General features: G+C 36.7%; 1 protein-coding gene across 5 annotated transcripts in view; it reads left to right on the forward strand.

Moving 5' to 3' along the window:
* The window catches only part of TBC1D5 (TBC1 domain family member 5), a 338,077-nt gene that overhangs the window by 56,239 nt on the left and 256,842 nt on the right, over positions 1–24,996 (forward strand). For 4 of the 5 annotated variants that reach the window (XM_076331221.1, XM_076331219.1, XM_076331224.1 and 1 more), the window contains one exon: positions 14,222–14,376. The exons of the other annotated variant lie outside the window; for it this stretch is intronic. The gene's annotated coding sequence lies outside the window, so the exon portion shown is untranslated. The remainder of the gene's footprint in view (positions 1–14,221; positions 14,377–24,996) is intronic. 5 annotated transcript variants of the gene reach the window in all.

Raw genomic sequence — 24,996 nt, forward strand, 5'->3', positions numbered from 1 at the left:
GCTGGCCCCCCTCCTTACTTCACCAAGAATGGAGAATTCTACCATTTCATGGTCGCTAAGCCCAAGACGGCCTCCGACCACCACATCTCCCACCAGTCCTTCTCTGTTTGTAAGCAGCAGGTCGAGCGAGGCACCTCCCCTGGTAGGCTCACTTACCAGCTGCGTCAGGAAGTTGTCTTCCACACACTCCAGGAGCCTCCTAGACTGCTTCCTCTCTGCCATGTTGTATTTCCAGCAGATGTCCGGGAAGTTGAAGTCCCCCACGAGAACAAGGGCTAGCGATTGAGAGACTTCTGCCAGCCGCTTATAGAACGCTTCATCCGCCCCTTCATCCTGGTTGGGTGGTCTATAACAGACTCCCAGCAGGATATCTGCCTCGTTGGCCTTCCCCCTCATCCTTACCCATAGACACTCAACCGTACCATCATCACAATCTTTGAGCTCTATACAGTCAAAACACTCCCTAACATACAGGGCCACCCCACCGCCTCTCCTTCCTCGCCTGTCCCTTCTGAAGAGTCTATAGCCATCCATTGCAGCACTCCAGTCATGAGAGTCACCCCACCATGTTTCTGTGATGGCGACTAAGTCATATCTCTCCCGCTGCACAATGGCTTCCAGCTCCTCCTGCTTGCCGCCCATGCTGCGTGCATTGGTGTATATGCACTTGAGCTGGGCTATCGATTTCGCCCCCGGCATCGGCACGCCACCCCTAGGCTCATCTCTAGCGAGCCTGGTTTTATCCCCTTCCCCCTTCGAACCTAGTTTAAAGCCCTCTCAATGAGCCCTGCCAATTCATGAGCCATGATCCTTTTCCCCCTGTGAGACAGCTGAACTCCGTCTGTCACCAGCAGGCCCGGTGCCATGTAAACCTCCCCATGATCAAAAAAGCCAAAATTCCTCCGACGGCACCAGCCCCTGAGCCACGTGTTGATCAGGTGTGTTTTCCTGCTCCTTTCAGTATCCTTCCCTGCCACTGTAGGGATAGAGGAAAACACTACCTGTGCTCCCGATCCGTGAACCAGTCGCCCCAGTGCCCTGAAGTCCCTTTTGATCGCTGCAGGACTTCTCTCTGCAACCTCATCACTGCCAGCCTGTATAACCAGCAGCGGGTAGTAATCAGAAGGCCGTACTAAACCAGGGAGCTTCCTAGTGATGTCTCTGACCCGGGCCCCAGGGAGGCAGCAGACTTCCCTGTGGGACGGGTCCGGTCGGCATATCGGGCCCTCTGTTCCCCTCAGAAGGGAATCGCCTATGACAATTACCCTCCTTTTTTTCTTAGCAGCGGCAGTCGTAATGCGTGGGGCTGACTGCCTCACCCTAGGCGACCCCCCGGATGGACCTTCGTCTACATCCTCGCTTGCCTCGCCCTCAAGTTCCAGGGCCCCATATCTGTTGTGTAAAGGCAACCGGGAAGGTGAGGGAGGCCGGGCGGGGGTTCGCCTGGCACGTCGAGCAGGGACCCGTTTCCATCCCCCCCCGTCGCTTAGGTCCCCTCTTTCTACCTAGTGGCAAGAAGGCAGGGGATCCTCTGCTTCTCGCGGAGCCTCCATCTGCTGCCTCTGCCTCAGGGACGGTAGGGTGCGGCTCCACCAATCTATCTCCCTCTCACACTCCCGGATACTCCTCAACCTTTCCACCTCCTCCTTCAGCTCTGCCACCAGGCCGAGCAGATCATCCACCTGGTCACACCGCACACAGGTGGTGTCTCTGCTGCCCTCCGGTACAGCTGACAGGCTCAGGCACTCCCTGCAGCCAGAGACCTGGACAGCTGTATGCTTGTGTGTGAGCTCCGTCTGGGTCGCCACATTCCTTCTGGCGATGGCTTTCGGCCGAGTGGAAACCATAGCCGGTCCTCTTCTCGGAAGCCTACGATTACCAGTTGAGTTGGCATCTTTCTTCATGCTCCATCTTCTTATGCGTGAAGAAGTTTAGAACAGGTTTGTGTTTCCAAGCTCTTTTGTCAGTGAATGGGAGAAGAGGAAGAGGTTGCACACAAGTTGGTTCACATCAGAAACTTATCTTCTGGAGGAAGGCAGTGACAGGGACAAAATGGGATATCTGTTTGGGCCAGCCTCCTGTTAGAGCACCTTAAATCAGCATTAAACTGTCATGCATTTATTAGAGTGTATCGAAATTGCAACATTTTTGTGGTTTCCTTCCTTACACTTCAAGCAGCCTCATTTATGTGTTGACAAGAGACAATAGTTATGAAGTGAGAGTACACATGAGATAGAGACACAATTGCCAAATCAATCTCTCTGGTATCTTAATGCCATCAGCTTCTACTGAAGTCTGAAAATATGTGACCAAATCACTCATTAATTTCTTGAAAGTGGTTTAAAAGTAAATATCATCATACAGACAGCACAGCACTGGAAGGACCCCAAAACTAACAAGGCATCAAGTAAACGGATATCTAGGAATAGAGTGATACTAAATATTCCACCTTTAAGGTTAAATCTTTCTTTCAAAATTTTATATTTCAGTACCTCTGGGGAATTTGCTTTTCCAAGTAACTTTTCAAATCAAAAGCAAAAAAAAAAAAAAAAAAAAGCCCTTTCCGTTTACTTTCCTGAATTCTTCCATCTGTGACTCTTACAACAACCCATCATTGCATTGTGACTCAACTGTTCACTCGGTGACTTTCAAACTTCTGTTACTTTTTTACCTGCAGAAAATTATTATAATCTGGTAAATGTTACTTTGCAGGTGTATATCTAGTTTTGAAAGGACTAAATATAAATTAGGTCTTGCCTAATTTATAAAGACAATAAAAAGACAATATTCTAACTTCTTTTAAAGCATCCAATGACAATTTTCAGTCTCCATATGTCCTGGTTTTGGCTAGGATAGAGTTAATTTTCTTCCTAGTAGCTGGTACAGTGCTGTGTTTTGGATTTAGGGTGAGAACAATGTTGATAATACGCAATGTTTTAGTTGTTGCTAAGTAGTGCTTACACTAGTCAAGGACTTTTCAGCTTCCCATGCTCTACCGACTGAGAAGGCTGGAGGTGCACAAGAAGCTGGGAGGGGGCACAGCCAGGACAGCTGACCCAGACTGGCCAAAGGGACATTCCATACCATGTGACGTCATGCTCAGCGTATAAACTGGGGGCCAGGGGGGGCCGCTGCTCGGGAACTGGCTGGGCATTGGTTGGCGGGTGGTGAGCAATTGCATTGTGCATCATTTGCTTTGTATATTCTTTTATCTTTTTTTTTTTTCTTTTCCCCCCTTTTCTGTCCTGTTAAACTGTCTTTATCTCAACCCACAAATTTCACTCTTCCCGCCCCCCCACCCCGATTCTCTCCCCCATCCCACTGGGGGCGGGGGGAGTGAGCGAACAGCTGTGTGGTGTTTAGCTGCCTGCCGGGTTAAACCACAATACCATAGAATAAGAATTTTATGATGCTTCTTTTCATTTGTTCTCATCTGATGACATGAAATCGAAAAATAAAGCATGGAGCAAAATGAACCATAAGAAGAAACATGAGTTGCGGGAGCATGACCTACCTTCAGAAAGTCACTGTTCCCCTGTTCTTTCTCTTCTATGAGAAAATTTTTTTGTAGCTTGCACATACCATCAAATACGTAGCATGATCCCCAGGAGACTGGTGTTTTTACCATTCAGCTGGTCAACTGCAGAGCTGAAGCTATTTCAATGCCTGTGTGATACCTGCATGGGTATACCAATAGGAGTCACAGATCGATGCATAGTGTTTTTGGACTGTTGTTTGACAATCTAAGTTACTATTTTGCATAGTTAAAGTGATTTGTGAAAGTGTGAAAAACTAATATGCTGTTTCTTCTGAGTTTTTAGCCATTGATTATTAGCAAGTTTAATTTATCCTCACTAAAAAGAAATTAAATTACATAAATGCATATCTGATAAATGAAGACATATTATGCTTCAGTGAAATTGTTAAAATCAAAAAGAAAAGGGAAGTAAATAAAGTTAAAATATTTAACTCACAGATACTTGGATTTCAGTTTGACCTATGTTAGTTAAAGGCAGATATGTTTGTCATTCTGATGAAGATGCATTTCTTCATACCTTGCTGTTGACAGAATCTCACCTACTTTTCCCATTTATTATGATAATAGTCTGCCAGATGTCATATGTCACAGCCTAGTGAAGTTGTCTCTGCCTATTACTACTTTATATATAATGTGTGTTCTTGTTTTTCTTTCCTTAATTTAGGAATTGTTATATGCTCTTTGACATCCCCTATTTTATGAGGAAAAGAATAGAGGCAAACTATTTAAAATATTTGAAAGCAGTTTTAGAAACAGTAGGCTATTTTCTTCCTATTGTAAGTACTATTGTGTTAAAGTATGCCTTCATGTAGATGGATAACCTGAATCTCATAAAAATGGTCATACGACTTAAAACTCTAGTAAATATTGACTTAATATATCTAGTTGTGTTGTGCCATGCAACTTTTTTGAAAATTGCAGGTTTTAGTGGATAGATACATAGATAAGTGCTAATAAGGGGGATGAAAACACAAAATATCCTGTTATGGATACCTGTAGTGATAAGAGTAACAGAAGTCATAACTCCTTACCTAAAACATAAAACTGGCAAGTATTCTTTTTTTCAAGATAGTTATAATCTAAAAGACAGGGTAGTCTCTTATATATATGTACAGATATGCGCAGAGTCAAAACAGGTTTTGGCAGAGACACAGCAAGCTGTCTTTTGATTCACAGCCTTTGAGCTTTGGTGGGACTGGTCTTCAGCACTCGTCATTCAAGGTGTGGTATTGTACATCCCTGTGTGTTAAAACCATATTGAATACACACCATGCTTGTGATGATAGAAACATCACATTGCAGAAGAAGTAGAGCTACTTGGAACCACAGCCAGATTTCATTCATTTTTTTGGCAGTGGGGGAACTAGCACTTGTCAATTGTATTGGAAAATTTTATTTCCATGCAAAGCTTTTTGCTTAAAAGGTTCATATCTTGGGAAGAGTGCATTTTCTACAAATGTGAGCAGTGTTCATTTTGCATTATGTACTAGCAAGAAAGGTCATTCTGACTTTTCTTTCTTCTGATTTGTTTTTATGTTTGGGGTTTTTTTGTGTATTAAAATAAAGGTAAAAGTGCCCCCTAGATTTATAGATTTGTGTGCTTACATATTAGAATCTACAGAAAAATTCCATATAAGACTTTCTTTCAAAATCAATATTAAGAAGTTTAAAGGCTTTGCTTTGTCCAGAGCAACAGCAAGAACATGCAACTATCAGCAATTTAATGTTGCTTTCTTATATTTTATTGTGGAATTGTTGATACATAAGGTTAACTATTTCAGGAAAATGCTTTTGTTCTTCTACACTAATATTTTAGATGAAAGACTGAGTTCTTCTCTGTACATTCCTGAAGGGATCATTGCAGTCCTTAAAGCTGCATTATATAGTGTATGACAATAGAATACAGAATATGACAAAAGTCAACATAGGAAACTATTATGCTTGAAGTAGAGGGAATCAGTATGAAGCCTGACATTATTCTTTTACATTTGCAATATCTGTGCAACTAGAACTGACCAAGGCTCAGAGTATTTGAAGTTAGACAGTCCTGAAAAAATCATATTTGAATAAAACCTAGGTCACTGTCTGAAATCAGTAGTGTGCTCCTGAAGTTTCTTTCAAAATGAATTTTAATTTCTCTTTTTTAAAAAAGTACTTAAATTTAATTTGAATTTTTCAAGTGACTGTATTTTACTTTCAGAATGAAAGGAATAAATTAAATTGTAAAGATTAATTATCTGTAAAAGTCAAACAAAACTGAAAGTTCGTATGTTCAATAGGTGCCCCTCTTTTGTTGAAATGATCATCCTTCAAACGTCCATCTTCATATAATGAAAATTAGAGTGAAATTTGTATAAAATAGCTGATTTCTTAGGTTTTTTTCCTCCCCCTCCTTAAATGAAATGTTGTAGATAGCAAAAAGCAGTCCTGTTACAGTGAGCAAAAGCTAGACTTCATGCACAGAAAGGAACCTTTTATTCAGTCTTAAGATGAGAACGTTTTTCTAAGTGAGCAAAGCCTATGATACTTAGAAAATATTTCTACCTTTCTATAGAAAAAACAACTGTAGTATTTAAACTGATTATAATACTGAGGCATCAAACAAGAATATCTTTAGGCTGATGGAGCAAATATGGAATAGTTGATGTGCTGCCTGTATTTACGATTTCAGCACTTAGACATTATTTGAGGATTTAAGCACTTTCTTCAATCTTCAGCTTTAAAAATGGAAGCAGTAGCTGGTTTAATTAAAGGTGAAATAACCCTCAGTTTTCTCTCCTTACAGTCCATAATGCCAAGTAGACATATATACTTAAATTTCTTATAAAACTGTAAGTCTGATATGAAAGAAGCAGCTGTCATAGCATTTAGAAATAATTCTACTATAAAGTTTTATTTTAGGCTTGCAGTCTCTGCTCTGTCTTCTAGAGCTTTTTATTATCTTGTGATGATAATATGACGACATAATTTTGAATTCTGCCAAAATTCCAAATACGGTCAAATTTATGACTGCATTATGATTCTTGCTCAATTGTTTATCTGGATGTGTTTTAAATAAAAACGAGTAATACTTATGGTTGGTGATAATTTCCAACATGCTTAGCATTTTATTTGCTAATATTTGAATTAGCAGAATATACTTTTCTAAGTAGAATCATTAACTTCATATAAAATGAGCAATTTTTTCAATTGTTTAATCCTACCTTTTTTTCCAAAATGGCTTAATCATATTTCGTACTTGATCAGTTTGTCTGCAGATTACCACTTCGGGTAAGTGTTTGGAGTTTACTGTTTGTTTCTCAGTAGCAATATCACTTCAGCTCTGCATCCAAGGAAGAAACAGATATACAGATTTATTTTTTTTTTTTAATCTTGCATTCTGTCTGCATTTCAGTCATTCATTTTGATTTGATTGGGCCAGATATGCCAAAGTGAGAACTATGACTTTGTATGCAAGCCGATATTAACCTGTAGATGAGGTTAATTTGATTATGAATTAATATCGTAAAAAACCACCTGAATTTTAACTGTTATTAAATAAAATATGCAATTCACAAAATACTACCGTTGTCACTCATTCAAAAAATATATTTAATGTAGTATCGAAACCAGCAGATTTACATCTCATTTCCTTTAAAATAATGCCCAATTTCTGAACACTTTTTACGGAGAATAGGTATAATCTCACGTGTTGTGTAATCTTACTAATTTTAGCTGAAGTCATTCCTTTGCCTTATCAAAGTCGGCTCAACTACAGGGAGGTGTGCTTAGCTGCAGTAGTGGTTGCCTCCTGAGGAGAACTCTAGCGTTACCAGTTCCTGACAGCTGCAAGCCAGCCTCTGGGCATCTTGCTAAATTTTCAAATGTAATTATACAGTAGACTTCCTTTAACAAATTCTGTGTTCCCAGCTATAATTATAACAGCTCTTCTTGCCTCTAGCCTGTTCCTTATCTTACAACCCACCTCCATATCTCCCACTGCTGGCTAGTGTTATCCAGTAGAGCTGATGGATCTAGAAAAGCAGAGCTTTTTTGTGTATCCTCACAAAGGTGGTTTCATCACTACAGAAGATCCATTTCTTCTGATCCACTATACTGAAATGACATGTCCCATAAAGCTGAAGATAGTTCTCTAATTCGCAAAAGAGCTGTTGATTAGCATACCACTTTCATTTTGCAAACAATTTTCAATTGTTATTACAGGACATCAGGTAAGGAATTATTAAGAGCTATCCATGAAATGGCTGAAGAAGCCAGCACAGGGAAAGGCAGCCTTCTAAAAACACGTTGTTTTCGTGTTGTGCAATTCAGGATATCATTTCTTTAATTGTACTATTTGTGCGTTAGGTTTTCATGCTCCTATTAAGGGCACACATGTAACATGAAAATAAAAATGATCAGTGATGCATTTTTTCTTACATGAAATGCTAAGTAATTTTAGCCAAAGAATGATAAAACAGGAAAAGTTACCCACAGGTGTGCTCAATCTAGTATTGGCTCATGACGAGGAAATTTAAAAGCGACTACACAGGGTAATCATCTCTCCACCTGTCTGGTAGCAAGGGAAGTTGATGTGATGGTTTTGAATTTGGGAGTCTGAAGATAGGAGGTAAGTGAGAGAGCTTATGCTGTTGAAGACACACAGAGGCAGCCTTCCTTTTTGTTCAGTCTCTTACTGTGGTTGGCTGTGGCAGGTGGACTGGTATTGGAGAAATTTATTGCCTGGAAGATCACAGATTACCATCTTTTTCAGTCTTTCCTGCAACGGGATCAAGTACATTGATCAAACCTTTTCTTGAGAAGCTTCAGTAAGTGAAATAACCCAGCACACCTAGAAGTCACACTCCCACTGACTTTTCATAGTTTGCCTACATATTTCTAAGAATTATGATATGCAAAACTGTATAAAGCACAGTAAGAGATGGAAAAAAGTAATTATCAGCTCTTCACATGCATGCGCATACATGCGTGCACACACCCACCCACATACACATCACGTGCTTGCCAACCTATTTCAGTGAGATGTGTTTTTGCAAGATCTCACAAAATTTACTCTTTTGATTTGTATTCTTCTCTATCCATTGATTCCCTGTGTAATGTTTTATTGCTGGTCCGTTTTGTGTTCATGTCTATGACGCATCTTTTCTAAATGTAGCACTTTGGATTTGTCTTTAGTGAATCACCTTGTTGATTCCTGACCATATTTCCCATTTTTCAAAAGCATTCGGAAATCAGATCCTGTCGTCTGAGGTGCTGCTAGCTTCTCCCAGCATTGTATTATCTGCTGATTTTATAACCACACTGCCTTTGAGTCACTAGGATTGTTATGAAAATACCAGATAGAAACAGATCTAAACAGATGTCTCTGAGATGCATTTGAAATATATACCTGGTTTGACAGAGCTCTTGAAAATGTCTTTTCAAGAACAACCGCTCTCTGATTTCAATCATTTTTGTGTCCAGCTTATGGTGATTATGTTTGGACAGTATTTCGTTATATTGGCAACAACAATGCAGAACATGTTTAAAATCTCTCTAATCTCAAGCTTGTATCACATCTACCGTTACCTCTCATCCATGAAGCCAGTTAACACCCTTCCAGTGAAGCAATTCAGATGTGTTTGAAGGGATCTATATTTTTTCTTTATCTTCTTGTATCTTCTTCTAGCAATTTGGTTGTGCAATAATTGGTTCTAAAATCTTTTCAGGATTCACTGGTAGACTGGAACTTGTAGGTGGGACTTGTCCCACCTGGGGGGACAGGAGAGGGCTTGTTCTAAGTTTGGTTGGTTGGGTTTTTTTTTCTTTTCTACTTTTTTGATTTTCTTTATTCTGATCTCCTAGAAATGAGACAACAGATCATACTCTGTTACATCTCTCTTCCTCTGTAAGTTTCAGCATGACTCTTTTCAGGGGTTTTTTTTTTCATTCCTTTTGTTACGTTATTTCCTCTCCTTGTTTTTAGCAATGGTATGTGTGTCTTGTATCATTGTAGGTCTCTGATCACTGATACAGGACACGAATGAAAACTTTTTTCTAGTGAGACAAGCTGACAGGATGTGTAGAAGAAATTTTTCTTTGGTTTTGCTTGTTTTGTAACTTCAGAAAGGCACAGTTGGGCTCATAGCAGTAAGATTTCAAAGGTTACCATCAGAAAATTAAGCGTTCTTTCATCACATCTTATGTATTAGGTGGAATGGGAGTAAACAGGTCAGTTCCAAAGGGAAATTAGGTCCAAAATTTTGCTTATGTGAAGTGTAAAGATAGAGGTGATTACTTACTAAAATCGTCATTCTAGCCTTTTGAACCGCAGGCCATTAAAATGGTTTGGGGAAAAGATTGAATTAGGACAACGGGGACTCTATCCCAAATTGTTACATCAAAATATCTTATGGAAATCCTTTTATCCTGAAGGACTGTGATTTTGGTATTTGGTGTGATGGCCCATGAGTGGCCTTTTCTTGGTGTTCAATAAATTTGTGTGTAACCACTTAAAATCCATCATTCATCTGTTGTTCACCTGTTCTTGTATATTGCAAGACAGAGAATTTTACCCTAAAATAAAACTGTAAAATTAGGAGCAGTGAAATCAGGGTGGATTTTTTTTCAGGTCTGTCATATGAGCCGAGCTCTCTTGCCCACCAATAGAGAATGAGGACATAAGCCAGAATGTTTATACCAATTGCTGAATATTGCTGAATATGCTAAAATAGATGTGTATTTTTTTAAGGCTGGCATTTAAGCAGACAAAGAATCATGCTTAATGCTGCTGTGATAATAAATAGTACTATAATTGATTGTTGATAGAAACCCTTAAAATACATTTTTATGGTTGAAATGTACTTTAGGTAAACAGTGTTCAGTTTGCCTATTAAAATAATTCACTATATACCGTGGTTTCTTTGAGTATTAAGGAAGTAGGACTTTTCCAACAGTAGTAATTGGTTGACACTGCTTGACCTTAATGCAAAGCTACAGTATTTAATGAACAAACGGAGGGAATAAAGTTTTGATAAATAAGGCAATTTTCATGAAACCTTTAGAAATATGCTTGAAGTCTTTTAGCGTTAGATTGACGGTTTCTCCTTTTGTGAAAAGAATAAGTGAATAATTTAAGGCTATATTTCATGTTTTCAGATCTTCATTCTGTCATATAAATAATAGACTGTGAAATGCAGCAGCTCCTGCATTCACAGATTTAATAGACCTATACAAGTGTGTATCTTACTCAGCTTCTGGCATCTTAAAATGCTCTTTTGTGCGTATGTATACCTGAGAAGCAATGCAGAAGTGGGGCATTCCTAGACTCTCTTCAGTAACCAAATTCCATACTTTAAGCATGCCACATATTCTGTTTTTAAACAAATTGTTCTTCTTAAAATACTTACAGTATAACTTGATGTCAGTTTTAGTATTTTTATTTTTTAATTCTGGTACAGTGTTACGATGGACAGATGTCAAAAAAGTAATAGGTGGCTATTCAAAATTAAAGTGTAATCTAAAGTTTACTTACTTAAATGGAAAGACTATGTGAAAAGCGTTCAGGTTTAGATCCAGCATAGATCTTTGAAACACCATTGAATCTTGATGAGAAGAGAATCAAATGTATTTAGTAAAATAGTGAAATATCAAGGTAATTTATATGATTTGCTACATTAATTTTTAGTTATGTAATTTCTTTTTGAGGGAAACAGGATTGGGGGAAGAAGAACAGAGAATAGCAAAATTAAGCTAGTTTCTTTTCTTTGTTTCCACTCCCTTCCACTCCCCCTGCCCCGTTAAGTGGCATCAGTTTAATGTATGTTGAAAAGATAGTGAAGTAAGACATACTGAGAACAAGTGGCAAAGCATTGTAATGTTTTCATGTTCTCAGTCTTCCAAGCAGGAGCATAGTTTTAGGACTAGTGGACCATGGGAAACATAAAGACTCCGTTGGAAAGTATGTATTAGTGTGCCTATTTTGTTAGCTGCAAAATGTAGCTTTCCTAAACTATTGCAACTAGAAGTTGAAGTTAAATTATCTGCATTTTCTTCCCAATAACTACTTCTTTCAACATTGGAGTAACTCTAGTTGTTAGGAACCTTCTGCTAGCATATGATATGATACCGAACTCTTGCTTTCCTCCAACCTATGTGGGTATGCAGGCATCTGCACAAGTAAGGAAAGCTTTTTATTCGTATTCTGAAGACTGTTTTCTGTAAATAATGTTCAAGAAGTCTGGCAGATGGTCTGCCTTTGCCATGGTATTGATTTATGTAGTCCCCATATAGGTTCCAGAAACGTCTAGTGTGGATCCTTCAGACAAAGCGAGCAGTCTACATAAGGATGTCATCACCTTTGCTAAAATACAGGCAGTTTCTTTCCTGTTTCTGTTTGCTGATACTCTCTAATTCATGTAATCAAGTTACTTTCTCTCTTAATTTTCAAGAAAAATAATCTTTATATCTTGTGTCGTATTACACAAATCTTAACATAATCCTATATTCTGTTTTGTAAATTATTTCAGTAATTTATGTCTTCATTTTTTTCATTTCCACTGATAAAATTTTCTTCATACTCACAGTAAGTCTGTCTTTTGATTTCAGCTAGTCCAAATGCTTAAATGGGGAGACATGCTTTTCCCATTCTCCATACTCTATTCGACTCATAACTCAGCATCAATGCAGGGATAGAGACCGTTCTACAGTGTAACTTGTTGCAAACTACTATCACAACTGCATGAATAATGTGAAAATCATTGTGCTGCACTGGTATGAAATACATTATCATCTCTGTTTTCAAAATTTATATGGAGTAATATTTTCTATTTCTTTTGCTACATAAACATTATTTAAGCCATTAGCTGGGGATGTTTCTGTTGTTTCAGTAAGAATTTACAGGATTAGTATGTTAAATATATTGATCTTTCTAAGCAAACCAGTCACTGATTGGATCCAGCTGTGACTGAATTGGCTTGTTGTGGTACTTGAGCAATAAATTTGTTACTATTCATTATTACGTCAGTACAAGACTGTGGTCTCACTGTAGTAAGTCCTCTGCAAATATACATAGTCACTGTTCTTTATTTGCAGGCTTTGGTTTGTTTAAGGGGAAAATGCAGGAAGGAGGGTATAAAAAGCAAAAGAAGGAAATAGGGAAGCAGAACAGCAAGGAAAATCAGTAAAGATACTTTGCTAATGGCTGTATATAAATGATGCTGATGGTTGCTTTTAAATTCTGAATTGGCTACTGTTCTTTATTTAGTCAGTGCGGCTTTTTTTACTTAATTTGTTAACACCTATAGAAATTAGAAAGAGCAGTAGTTATGACAAATGGACTATGTAATTTGAAAATTGTATTTTGTCACATGTTTTAGTCACAAAACCTAGTTGAAATCAATTGTCCAAACATTCACTTAACATATTAATAAGTAATACAGGAATACTCCAAGTCGTCTTGAATTAGATATATTACATCTTCTTACAAAATTTAATGCCAGGCTTAATAACTCAAAGTATGCTCTAGAATAAAAATACATTTATATGCTAGTTTATTGCAACTAGGATGCTAATCCAAATTAAAAAAAAAACAAAATCACTATTTAGTTGGAACTGTTTAATACACTCATGTGTAGACAATTGTATTTAATTTAATTTCTTAAAAAGAAATCCCAAAATTTATTCCTTCAAAGTGAGTATGTTTCTCATTGTTTATTTCTAAGTGCAATTTAATTTGTTTTGACAACAGTGGTCGGATTACAGGAGCTATTTGGGTACTTACCTGCAAAATCAGTGTCTTCTAGGATTTTTTTTTTTTTTAAATGTGTCTAGATGGCTGTGTTCTTAGGTTTTCTGATGGAAACACTGTAGAAACAGAGTAAAGTACCAAATTTTCAAAAAGGGAAGATGCTGTTTCCAATTCAACACTATCAGCTTTGTATATTTTTAATAGGAAAAATTATTTTAAAATAGCAGTGTATCCCATCGTTATGTGAATAGAGTTTAATTATCTCACAGTAGTTGAAAAGTTCTGCATAAACCTGTTTTGAAGAGAGATTTTTTTAAAAAGATTTTTTTCTTGATTTACGAGTGCATTTTTGAACAGTTAAAAGAGAGTTAATAAAATATAGATGGCTGATCAGTTGCTGGAATTCGATTTGTTAATTTTTTCTTAGAACCATAGCCTTGAACATTTTTAGTCTGTTTATAACCAGCTGTAGTGTGCTATTGAACCCTGTACAATTTTTTTGGTCTTATTAATAATGAAGTAACTAATTTCTAGAAAATGCATCTAACAATATCAAGTTACTGAAATTTGTAAAATACACATTTTTAAGAAGTTCAGTTACAGGAGGAAGAATTGAAAATAATGCTGAGGAATTGCATGTTGATACAAATTTCAGGTTGAATAATGCTCAAGTTGTTAGAGTTGTCTCTCTACCATTATTGTCATCTTAAAAATAAATAAATTGAACCACGTGGACTTATCTTACATGTTGTTTCCATCTCTCCTGTTAGATGATTATGTGAAATACTTATTTGACTTGAAAAAAAATACTGGTTTCAGTCACTTGACTTTTTGTTATACGGAAATTTCCAGAAGAAATCCAGTGCCATTGGTCACTTGAATCCCTTTAGGTCAAACTAAAAATTAAAAATGTTTTTAGCTTTTTTTCATCAAGCATCTTTATTCTCCATCCAAAGGTCAATTCCAGAAGTCTGGTACCGGGACTGCTACTCCAGCTTTCTCATTGCTGCTGGTGGCTGGTCCTTACCGCAACGCTACTTGACTGTTGAATGTGCGGAGAATATTATTCTAAGGACAGCAGTCTCCTCTGTGTTTGAGCGCCTGCCGCTATGTGAGTTAATTTTTCTATGTTTTTTTAAAAAAAAACAAACTGAGTTTGCCTCATTTTCATTAATGTCATAGTTACACATTTAGCATTTATAAAAATGACGTTTGTGATGTCTTTCCTGTAGTTGTCCAAAAATTATTTTAAATACCCTTTCTGTAAAAAAACTGCCTTATTTTACAAACATAGATGCTTTTCTCCCCACTTCACTACGTTAAATTTTAAAAGACAAGTGAAAATATTGAGTGTAGTATTTGGTTTTAAAAGTGACGAATAACTGTAGTGAAGTCTGCTTTCCCCAGAACTGGTGAAACATAGACCGTGTCAGTGGGAGCTTTTCTTTGCTTTCTCCCATAATATGCCCTAAGTCCCGACCTGGAGGGGCAATTCACTGTCTAATTCAAACCTCTCCTTACATTAACAACATGGCAGTGTTTAGTAATGATACAGTGTTTGCTGTTAAAGACTTGCCAATTTTGCCTTAAATAGCTAGATTATATTACCTGAATTTGCTATATTCCCTCTGTTTAGTTTGGAATTACCTTGCAAATGTTAAGGTGATACTATTTAATACTGTAAAGGAGTTAGGAAGTTGAAATGCTGGCAGTGTAGATACAGAGTTCTAGTATTGGTCTACAGGAAAACACCAGTTCAAGAGATTAGAGGTCAGGAAACTCATTTTAACAGGAACAGTTTTTTGCTTTTACTGACTTCCATCAGTGACTTTAATTAGTTATCTTTCCTTCATACTGCTCTGGATAATTTAAAACCCTTTCTGCAGTGATTTTTTTTAAGACATATGTGTGCTTGAGTTTTTTTATGTATAGTTTCTGTATGTTTTAAGTGTAGTTAGTTTTTTCCAGTGTTGCAATAAAGTACAGAACGCTATGCAGTACATTAAAGGAATAGAGCCTATGCATCAGAACAATTTTCATGCCTCACTCAATTCTTAATGTAAATTAGTAGGAACATTGGTTATCCATTTGAGAAATTGAGTTGGTATAAAAATAAAAATGCACTTATGGTGTGTGGTGCTTTGTGTATCATCTTGGGAGTGTTTTGCTGTTTATCTGTCACTTGCATTAGAAAAAGCAGTCACTGGCTGCAGGTGACATTAAAAATTAAAGGTTAACCTCAATTTCTTCACTGACCAGACGTGGGGCAGAAAGTTCTTCTGGATGTGTGCCTGAATTTGGGAACTGTCAAAAAGAGTTCAAAAGTAAAGACTTGTGCTTTTGGTGACTTACTCTTTTTGTGTGTGCATGTGCGGTTATACGATTTCAACATTTTCAAGTGTTTAGATTGCTTATTATATATTATATCAAGATCATTTTTCATTGCATCCAACTTTGTGAAATTAAAAAAAGACATAATAATGCTATAGTAAATCATTATAATGAACTCACTGTACTGATCTACATAATTTTGGGAATGTCTTTTTATTTTGTTACTTAGAAAAACTAATAAAAATAGCTTTTTTTGTATTACTAGACAATATGTGTCTTTCAAAAATAGTTAAAATTGTTGTTGAAAATTGCTATAGCAGCTTTTGAATATTCTGGTTAGCTCAACGTACATTTAATATAAGACAAGATTTATATACTCATGAACAAGCCTGGGAGATCTTTCTTTAAGTATTACGGCTTTTGACAAAGTTGGCTTCTACCCCACGGTGAGTTCAGAGTGAGCCAAATTCGGTAGCGTAATGCTTCCCTCCTCTCTCGCTCCAAGTGTTGGAGGCAGCATTCAGACCAGTGAAGAAGACTAGCTTCAGGCAGCAGGGGTTTCCATGTAACCTGCCAGATATCTTTCATTTGCAAAGTGGGTATTATGCTTGTTCAGTGGTAGACCAGGCTATGGGCAAGTCTGATACTTGAGATGCAAACTCAAAGCTGTGGCTGCTGCTCTTACCTTCCATTTCATGTCTTGATTTTACTTACCCATGCAATAACGTAGTATGCATATAATCGATAGATCTGCTGCTTCTCGTTGGCTGCTGAGTGAAAATGAGAAGGGAAGAAAGAAAAATGAAGTTGCCTGCTCTGTCTTCATGATTAAAATAGACTGCCAAAATGCACCTGTTTTCTTTCCCCATCCCCCATTTGCTGAATGGTGAATCTCTTCTGTCCTTGGCCTTTTTGCCTCTCTTACAGCTCTTCTTAGGAAAACAAGAAAATAGAAATTTCATGAAGGAAAGCAATGAATATTGCTTTAGAAAAGAACATTGCAATTAGGACATTTTTTAGGAACCCTAGTATTTCAGATGTGTGTAATTGTTTTAAAATTATATATCCATGCTCTTGCTTCATAGTAAGCTTGACGCAGTTGTTTCAGAACTGGTATGCTGTAGATTTTTCAGACTTTAAATTAAATTATGTTAAGAATTCTTTGGCTGGAAAGTACTGATGTACATTTCATGTATTTCACTTATTATTCCTAATTTGTTAAACCTATATTTAAGACCAATAATTTCTCTGAAGACAAAATATTTTTAAATTCCAGTTATTTGTTTTCCTGTATTTCCCTCTGCTTGAAATTATTCCAGTCTTCTCCAAGGCTGGAGTTTCACTTAATGTTTCCCAGTTTCTTGCGTTTCAGATTTCTTTATGTTGACATAATAATGAAACTGGTCAAACAAGTTTCACTACTGAAATAACTTAGAAGGAAACCAAAGTACTATATAGATTTAAACATAGTTCCTTTGATTTAAGGAGTAATTAAATCCCATATAATAGTTGATAATTGTTGGCTTATAGCCTGGCTCTAAAGTCTTCATTTTATAAATTGGGTTATGAAACATCAGGAAACATGAACTGTATTTTTCAGAGGAAATAGATAATTAAATACTGCAGAAAGTGGTTATAATTTGAAATGCAGTACTTTCTAAAAAGAGATCTTTAAGTGATTTTATGTATTTTCTTACAGGCTCTAGAATAGGTGGCATTTTATAATTTGTCAGTTACTTCCTTTAAGTTCAAATAAACTTCTCTAGCAGTCTAAAAAGCGCTATCTGGTGACTTGCAATCATGTTACAGATGGCATCTTTTCTTAAACACTACAATAATCTGTGGTTTGTGGAGCAACTAAATTGCCCATTTGTTACACTGTTACGCAGCTCATAGAGGTCATCACACAGCTGTATGAGCAGGACATTTTAAGTCTTTAAAAAAAAAAACAACCCACACATTCATTGCAACGTTTCTGTTGTTGCTGATCCTACAGTGTAGGTGGTCCATGCGCCTATATTTAATTTATGGCCGTAATGCAGAGGTTGGCTATAGAGAGATAGAACCATAAGCTAAGGACTTTCTTCTCAGTTGTAGCAAAACTTGCAGGACATGCAGCTTCAAAGGATGGAAGAACAGGTCCAGGATCGAGAGTTATTTTGCAAAGCACTAAAATCAAGTTACATCAATTCCCCACAAGGGTACATAATATCACCTCAGGACTAGTAATTCCCGTAGCTTTATTTTCAGTAGCTGTTAGATTGTCCTGGTGAAGGGTAGCACTACTGTGTGTTATTAGCCCATTCTCTTTAGACATCCTTTCTTCTCTCTTGGTACCATGTCAGGATTTATCCACTTTCTGTAGCTGGTCCTCGCTGGACAAAATTGGTACTGCTTCACATCCTTCTTAGTTCAAGTCGCTTCTGGCAGTGATCTTTGTCCGCCGCATCTCCCTTGTCCCTGCCCCCTGGCAGGCTGCCCCACTTGCCTCCTGAGCTTCCTTTTGGGCAGTGTGGCTCTGAAGCTTGAGCTGGCCTTGGACAGAATCCAGCCAGGTCTGGCAGAGCTTTTTACATTGTACTTGGTGCCTGCTTTATAGTTCGTTTCCATTTTAACCAGGAAACCAGCCTCACTAGTTGGAAATCCCAGTACTAAGGAAGACCTTACTGCCGCCTTTCAATACATAAAGGAGGCATAGAAGAAAGATGGAGAGAGACTTTTTGCCAGGGCCTGTAGGGATAGGACAAGGGGTAACGGTTTTAAACTAAGAGAGGGTATGTTTAGGTGAGATATAAGGAAGACATTCTTTACGATAAGGGTGGTGAGACACTGGAACAGGTTGCCCAGAGAAGTTGTGGATGCCCCATCCCTGGAAGTGTTCAAGGCTAGGACGGGGCTTTGAGCAACCTGATCTAATGGAAGATGTCTCTGCCCATAGCAGGGGAGTTGGACTAGGTGATCTTTAGACGTCCTTTCCAACCCAAAGCAGTCTATGGTTCTACTTGAGGACAGCAACATCTTGCCTTTGTTGTTACCTGCTTGCTATATGTCTCTTACATAGTTTCATTTTATGTCTTCTTTTCTGCATTTTGATGACTTTCAAACATTTTCAGAAGCATCGCACTGGTAACAAGTGGTATTGCTTGAACCCAGTCAGAAGACTGTTACTTGTGGTTTTTTTTAGTAAGAGATGACTGCTAATTTAGGTGATCATAAATGTTGATCAGAATTTGTTAAGCAAGAATTTGTTAAAGCTGTTCTTAAAGGATTAAAAGTGGCAGCCTTAAGTGTTTCTGTGTCAAGAAAACCATGGGGGGAAAAACTGTTGGGTTACCAGTGGTGTGTATTTAAACACAAGATTGTAATGATATTTTGGAGCATTTGAAGTGACCCTCTTACTAGAGATGTGACCATCACAGGCAGTTGTCTCTCATGTGTTCAAAACTGATAATGTTGCAGTAAAGTTTTAAGGAAAAAACATTTCTAAAAAACTGGCTGCAACTTCCCTTGGAGGGGAAGGGACGCTATTTCATGGCTATCCTTGACTCTCTTTCTTTTCCTTCTCCTCCTCCCCAAGAAATACTGTGGGACTTACAGAATGCTTTGCTTCTAGGACAAATTCTCAAGGAAGTTCACAGGATTTTCGTACTTTTTACTCTTAAGTTATACTGATTTGAATGACTGAACATGTTGTGAATGATACTGACAAGTACCAGTGTGCAGTTGGAGTCCAGTATTAGGGACTGCATCTCCAGTGCAAGTAGCGGCATTGCTTATTGTTGATGTGACTGACCAGCATTTGTAATTAGATGGAAAACAGGTGAATAAAGCCGAATTAAAATGACAGTGATGACCAACTGCCTACTAATTTAAGACCTTCTGCACATTGCTGAGTGCTATTTATTCAATGAACTCATATATTAAATATATAACTTCAAACATTTCTTTAAGATAATAGGAGCCACGATGGTCATAAGTTATTATTTATTATCAGTGTTCTATCGTATTTAAATAATGTGGAACTTTATAGAACTCAGAACCTTCTGAGCAACTTCATGTGGTTTTATTAAAGGTTGCACTGAGTGTACAGTACATGACTTCATATTAAAGACTTTCTTTGAGAATATAATGTTTCTACAGATTTACAGTTTTTAAAGGAGGATTAAAATTTTGCCATCCACTTCTGCAGTATTTTTCTCAATGTTATGTGTCTGATCCTGTAAGATCTTTTCTAATAAGCATTAATTTAATAAGCATTGATTCTGGTACAAATGGTTGAATTAGATTTGGGAGAAATGGATGAATGTTGTTTTATTACTGTTCAGAAGCATGCATGCCTTGCAATATTGAGGTCATATAAAAGCACAATCAGAAGGTTGCTTGTTTCTTGAAACTTGCCTTATTTCTCTTCTTTTGCAAGGGAGTTGTAGATCAGTTGCAAGAATTTCTCTGTATTATAAATGTTGTTCAAACTTTGTCTTGGGACATTAATCTAGATTATTTTAAAATCCCAGAAATACACTCTATAGTGGGATCCAAGCTGGAGCCAAGAAAAAGTTGTCATTTTCACATAACTGCATTTGGCGGAAGGAAGAGGGGAGTAGAGGGGACAAAAGGAAGAAAATGCTCATCTCTTTAGGTGAATGTATTCTTTCCATAAAATGTAACAACAGAAAGTAGATCAAGACACTCTTGCTTGCAGACACTCATACCATCTGACAGGGAAGTGATTTTAATGAATTTAAAATCCAGAAGCAACAGTATTTCTTCCCTGAGTAAATGGTAGGGAGACCTTAATTACACATTGCTCTTGAAAGCACAGATTGTAGTTTCTTTTTTGGTCATTTAGACTCAGACTTGGAAGGTATTTAACTTAAAGCAAATACAAGAGTACTTTTCTGAACTTTTAAACTATTACTGAGTTTTCTCAGTATGGATACTAATACTTGAAATAAACAGGAATTTAGTGGAGGTTTGGTTTTCTTTTTGTTTTTTTTTAACAAGCAGAAAAGTCATACAGTATGTTCTATTGGATTTTGGCTTTAAAACTTTTAAAAGGGCATTTACTTTGTGAATGTAAGTTTTGACAAAAGCAAGGGAAATGAATAAAATGTTTAAGTTGTGAATCAGCATCTAGTTATTGCTAATCAGGATTTAGTGCTCCAGTTGAGGATATTTTATAGTGTGAAACTTTGCTCCAGATGAATGGTGACCAACTAGATGAATAGTGACCAACTAATTATGTATCTATATTCATTTCATAGATTAAATGCATTTTGGTGAATGAAGTGTAAATGTTGAATGAATTTGTGGTTATTTTTGTGCATGAAAACTATAGATATGGAAGTTGCATGGATTTGTAGTGTTTTGGGGCGAAACAATCATGTTTTCATTTTACTTCAATGTTTAGTTTTTAGCAAAGAAATGTAATAGACTAGCATAAATATAAAAACATTCTCATACAAAATCTTTTTCTCATTCCAAAAGATAATCTATTATAATACATCATTAAAAGGATGAACTATTTCATATCAAAAAGAAAGTTCTAATATTCAGCAAGTTTCTTCATTGATGACATGAGTTTATTATTACTCTACATAGGGATCTGCCTTATGCTCCCATATTCTTTGAAAAGAAAATTTCACCAATGTAGTTTTTGTAACTTACCTGATACTACTCTTCTGATGTAATGCTTTCTTGAATATATCATTAATGGGCAAACTTAAAATGCAAGAACCTGAAACACAGAAGAATTCATGTGCAGACTTCGTTGAAGAATTGTGGTAAAAGCTGTATACAAGACTTTGGCAGTATTCAAATAGTTTTCAGCATCTTGTTTTTTAATTAACATTGAGGTTAGTTTAAGGTTTCAGTATTTTCCCTGCAGCAAATATTAGGGATTGGTATTAGATTGACTTCACTGTTTCCTGTGCAAACAAACTCTGTCAGTTTGGGAAGGTCTTCTCAACTTCCCTGACAGTTTTGCTATTAAAAGACCCACAAAATAACTGTCCCTTTTCACAGTATTTGTAGAGTGCTGAGAGGAAGGAATTCCTGTTTGGTAGCCATAATTCGCACTGGTGCAGCAGTGATACCCCTACTGACTTCCCTTTTGCTAGGCATTCAGCAGAAACTTAGGAAATTTAGTACTTTACACAGAAAATAAATTGGTTCAAGTAATTGTGGAAAGGGAAGTGATACTTAATGGAAGACACAGTTTAATGGTTTGGGTCATCGTCCGAGTCCATACATTCTCCACTTGCCACACTGGAACATAAACTTGAAGTCCTTTTAGATTCATTTTTATTACATGGTGAAAAGGTAAGAGTGACCAGAAAAGTCATTGTTCTTTTAAAGAGTTTCTCTTTGAATGTATTCACAGTCCTTGCATTTCAAGTTGAGTCTCCTAATGATTACATGTTGAATAACTTGAAAAGCAACATACATAAGCAGCAATTTCATTATACGCGGGGCTGACCTGACTCATCTTACATGCCCAATTTTGCTTCCTTAAGATGAGTAACATTTCTTCATTCACATACTGGTTCTCAGGTATCAGGGAATCACCTCTTTAAAAATAATGTATGTATCTGAGACTGGTAATTTGAGAGCTTTTTCATTTTATATATATATATATGCATATATATATATATATGCATTTACAGTCTGAAAATGTCATACTAAGCTCTTACCAAAACACAAAAAAAAGTTCCTCACTTCAAAATAATTCAGAATATTTGGTCCAATTTGATTTGACAGTTTTTCATTCTGGAAGTGTAGATTTTTTGAGTTAGATTTACATGTTAAAAGATTGAAGGAAATACTTAGCTGACCATCACAGAAAAATCCCAACAAAGTGTACATAGAAATACACAGTTTTTGTGTGTAAGTGTATATGTGTTAAGATGGGTATGAGAGGTGAATATTCTTCTTAACTGAAAAGTTCATTTTCCACTCTGAGAATCTTTAAAAATCATTCTATCCATTTGGAGCAATAGCTTAGTTAATGAAAATTGGTATTTTGGAGTTTTTCATTCTTGTGTAACATCTGTAAACACGTTCCCAAACTCTACATGCAGTTCTGTAATTAACATAGTGTTTCCATGGCGTTTTGTCAATGAATAGAAAAAATATTATTTATACAGATGGGGAAAAAATTTCATTTTCATCAGCAATACAGTTGTTTGATTTTGGTGGGGTTAAAATATAAGCCATCAATGTGAAATATGGTTTTCATTACCTTCTTACAAACCTCTGTAGGTTTTATGCACTCCGAACGAGCAGTGAGGTATAGTCCAGCACCCTGTCCAGGGTTACAGGGGTAAGATGGATTTAGAAACAGCATTTTTTCCTTTCACAGAAGATCTGTACCTCTCTGATCACAGCACTTAGTTTCTTTATTTTTCATTGGTGTTTTCTCTCCATGTAATGTACATAGGAAGTTAATGATGAAAGAGTAGTAAAGTATTCATTGAAACGGAGAATTATAGTATTTGCAAATGTAAAATCATAATTTACATAAATGTTATAGTCAAGAACATTATGAATGTAAATATGCCTTCATCTATTCTCAGTCTTAGAATGCCATTCGTTGTCCAGTGGGAGATGAAGAGTGATGTTGAGACTGCTGTTTAACCTATTATAGCAGCCTAAAAAAACTAAATAGCCTTGATGTAAATACAAGGTGGGAAAAGCGTATTCATCTCCATTAAGTGACATAAAAAACCATGGTAAGAGTAACAGGCGGGTGGGTGTGCATTAAGCAGTGAAATCCCTAAGTTTGGACTCTAATTATAAGCATGAGGACAATTGCCTCCCACGTACTTAAACTGTTATGGGTTTTGCAGACAGAAAATACGCTTCACGGTTCTTCAGGATTTTCTTTTGCATTCCTTTTCATCTGATACATGATTCCTCTCCCCTGCTACTAAATGAAGGCCTGTTACTAAAAAGCTGAGTTCGTTATGTTTTCCTTGGTAAGATTAGGTCTTTAGGCATTTTTCTAGATCTCATAACTATGCTGAGGAAGTCCTACCCGTTTTATGACGCCATAAGCAGGTGTTGCACCATTATATTCAGACTATTTGGGACAATTACTTTAGCTTTGATTTTTGTTTAATTGTTTCAGCTTCACATTAATGTTACGTAGACCTGTGGATGACCAGTGGTTGATTAACCTATTGCACCACATAGCTCACTTTCTTTGTTTCTCGATGATGTATTCTTGTAAAGATAGATAATATACTTGCACCCTTTCCTGAAATTATTTTTATGTTACATTAGATTAAGTAATTTTTTCATATTGAGTAATTGGAGAAAAGTATGACCCATGGAATCATAAATGAGAACTGAGCTGGTCTGTAAAACTGTCTTTTAAAGTTAATTGTGTATTGTGGTTTCTTTAATATTAAACTGCTTTCAGTGCAGGAGAGATCATTTTGATTATTTAGCCATTCCATCTTTGACATAATACAAGGTAAAGATTTAATACTTTTTTTTTTTTTAATTAAAATCATTACTTCACCTTTAGCTTGATATTTAAGATACAAAAGGAGATGCATTATCTCCCTAGCTAACCTGATGTAATAATTAAGATGATGTATTTCTTGACCGAATTTGTCTGATTTTGTTTTTCAATAATTGTGTCTTACTATCCTTTTCTATGCTTGATTAGAGAGTTATTGACTATTACATCTTTTCCACATGTAGTAAGTTGTAGACCTCAATCACGTCACCTCTAATCTTAAAATAAATAAACTAAATATAGTGATCTTATCTCTCTCTCTCACACACATAATAACAAGAAGGTTTTCCTGATTGTAATCCTTGTAACTGCTTTTTGGGCCCCTCTAATTTCAAGTTTCTTTTAAATTAAAGATACTAGGCCTGGTTATGGCATTGCAGTGATGCCATATGTGCAGATAATTTCAGGTCCTTAGTACTACCATATATTTCCCTGTAATGCACCCAGGGATTGTTTTTAGCTTCTTAGCTACAGCAACATAGTAAGAGCAAAAAAAGCAGTTGGTTATTTACTATGACTTGTAAGTTCTTTAGGGATTCACTGCTTTCTAGGATGTAATCCTCCATTTTATGTGGCCTGTCTTGTATGTTCTTAATGTTCTTAAGGTAAATAAATGAAAATAATGTAATTTCTACTCTGAGTTTTACTTAATTTATGCAGCTTATTGGAAGGATTTTTACTTATTTTGGTCGTCATAGAGCTTCAGCTTTTCCCATAACAGTGAAGAGTCAGTCACCAGGTTTTATATGTATTTTGTGTGATTGATGTTTTAAAAGAGACAATAAAGGGGACTTCACAAAGCATTAGAGCGTTAATACAGCACAAAGAAGGCTTATAATGTGTTTAGCTTTTGCTGATACCTAATGATATGGCAAA

This window comes from Aptenodytes patagonicus, chromosome 2 (assembly GCF_965638725.1).
Source record: "Aptenodytes patagonicus chromosome 2, bAptPat1.pri.cur, whole genome shotgun sequence".
Lineage (NCBI taxonomy): Eukaryota > Metazoa > Chordata > Aves > Sphenisciformes > Spheniscidae > Aptenodytes > Aptenodytes patagonicus.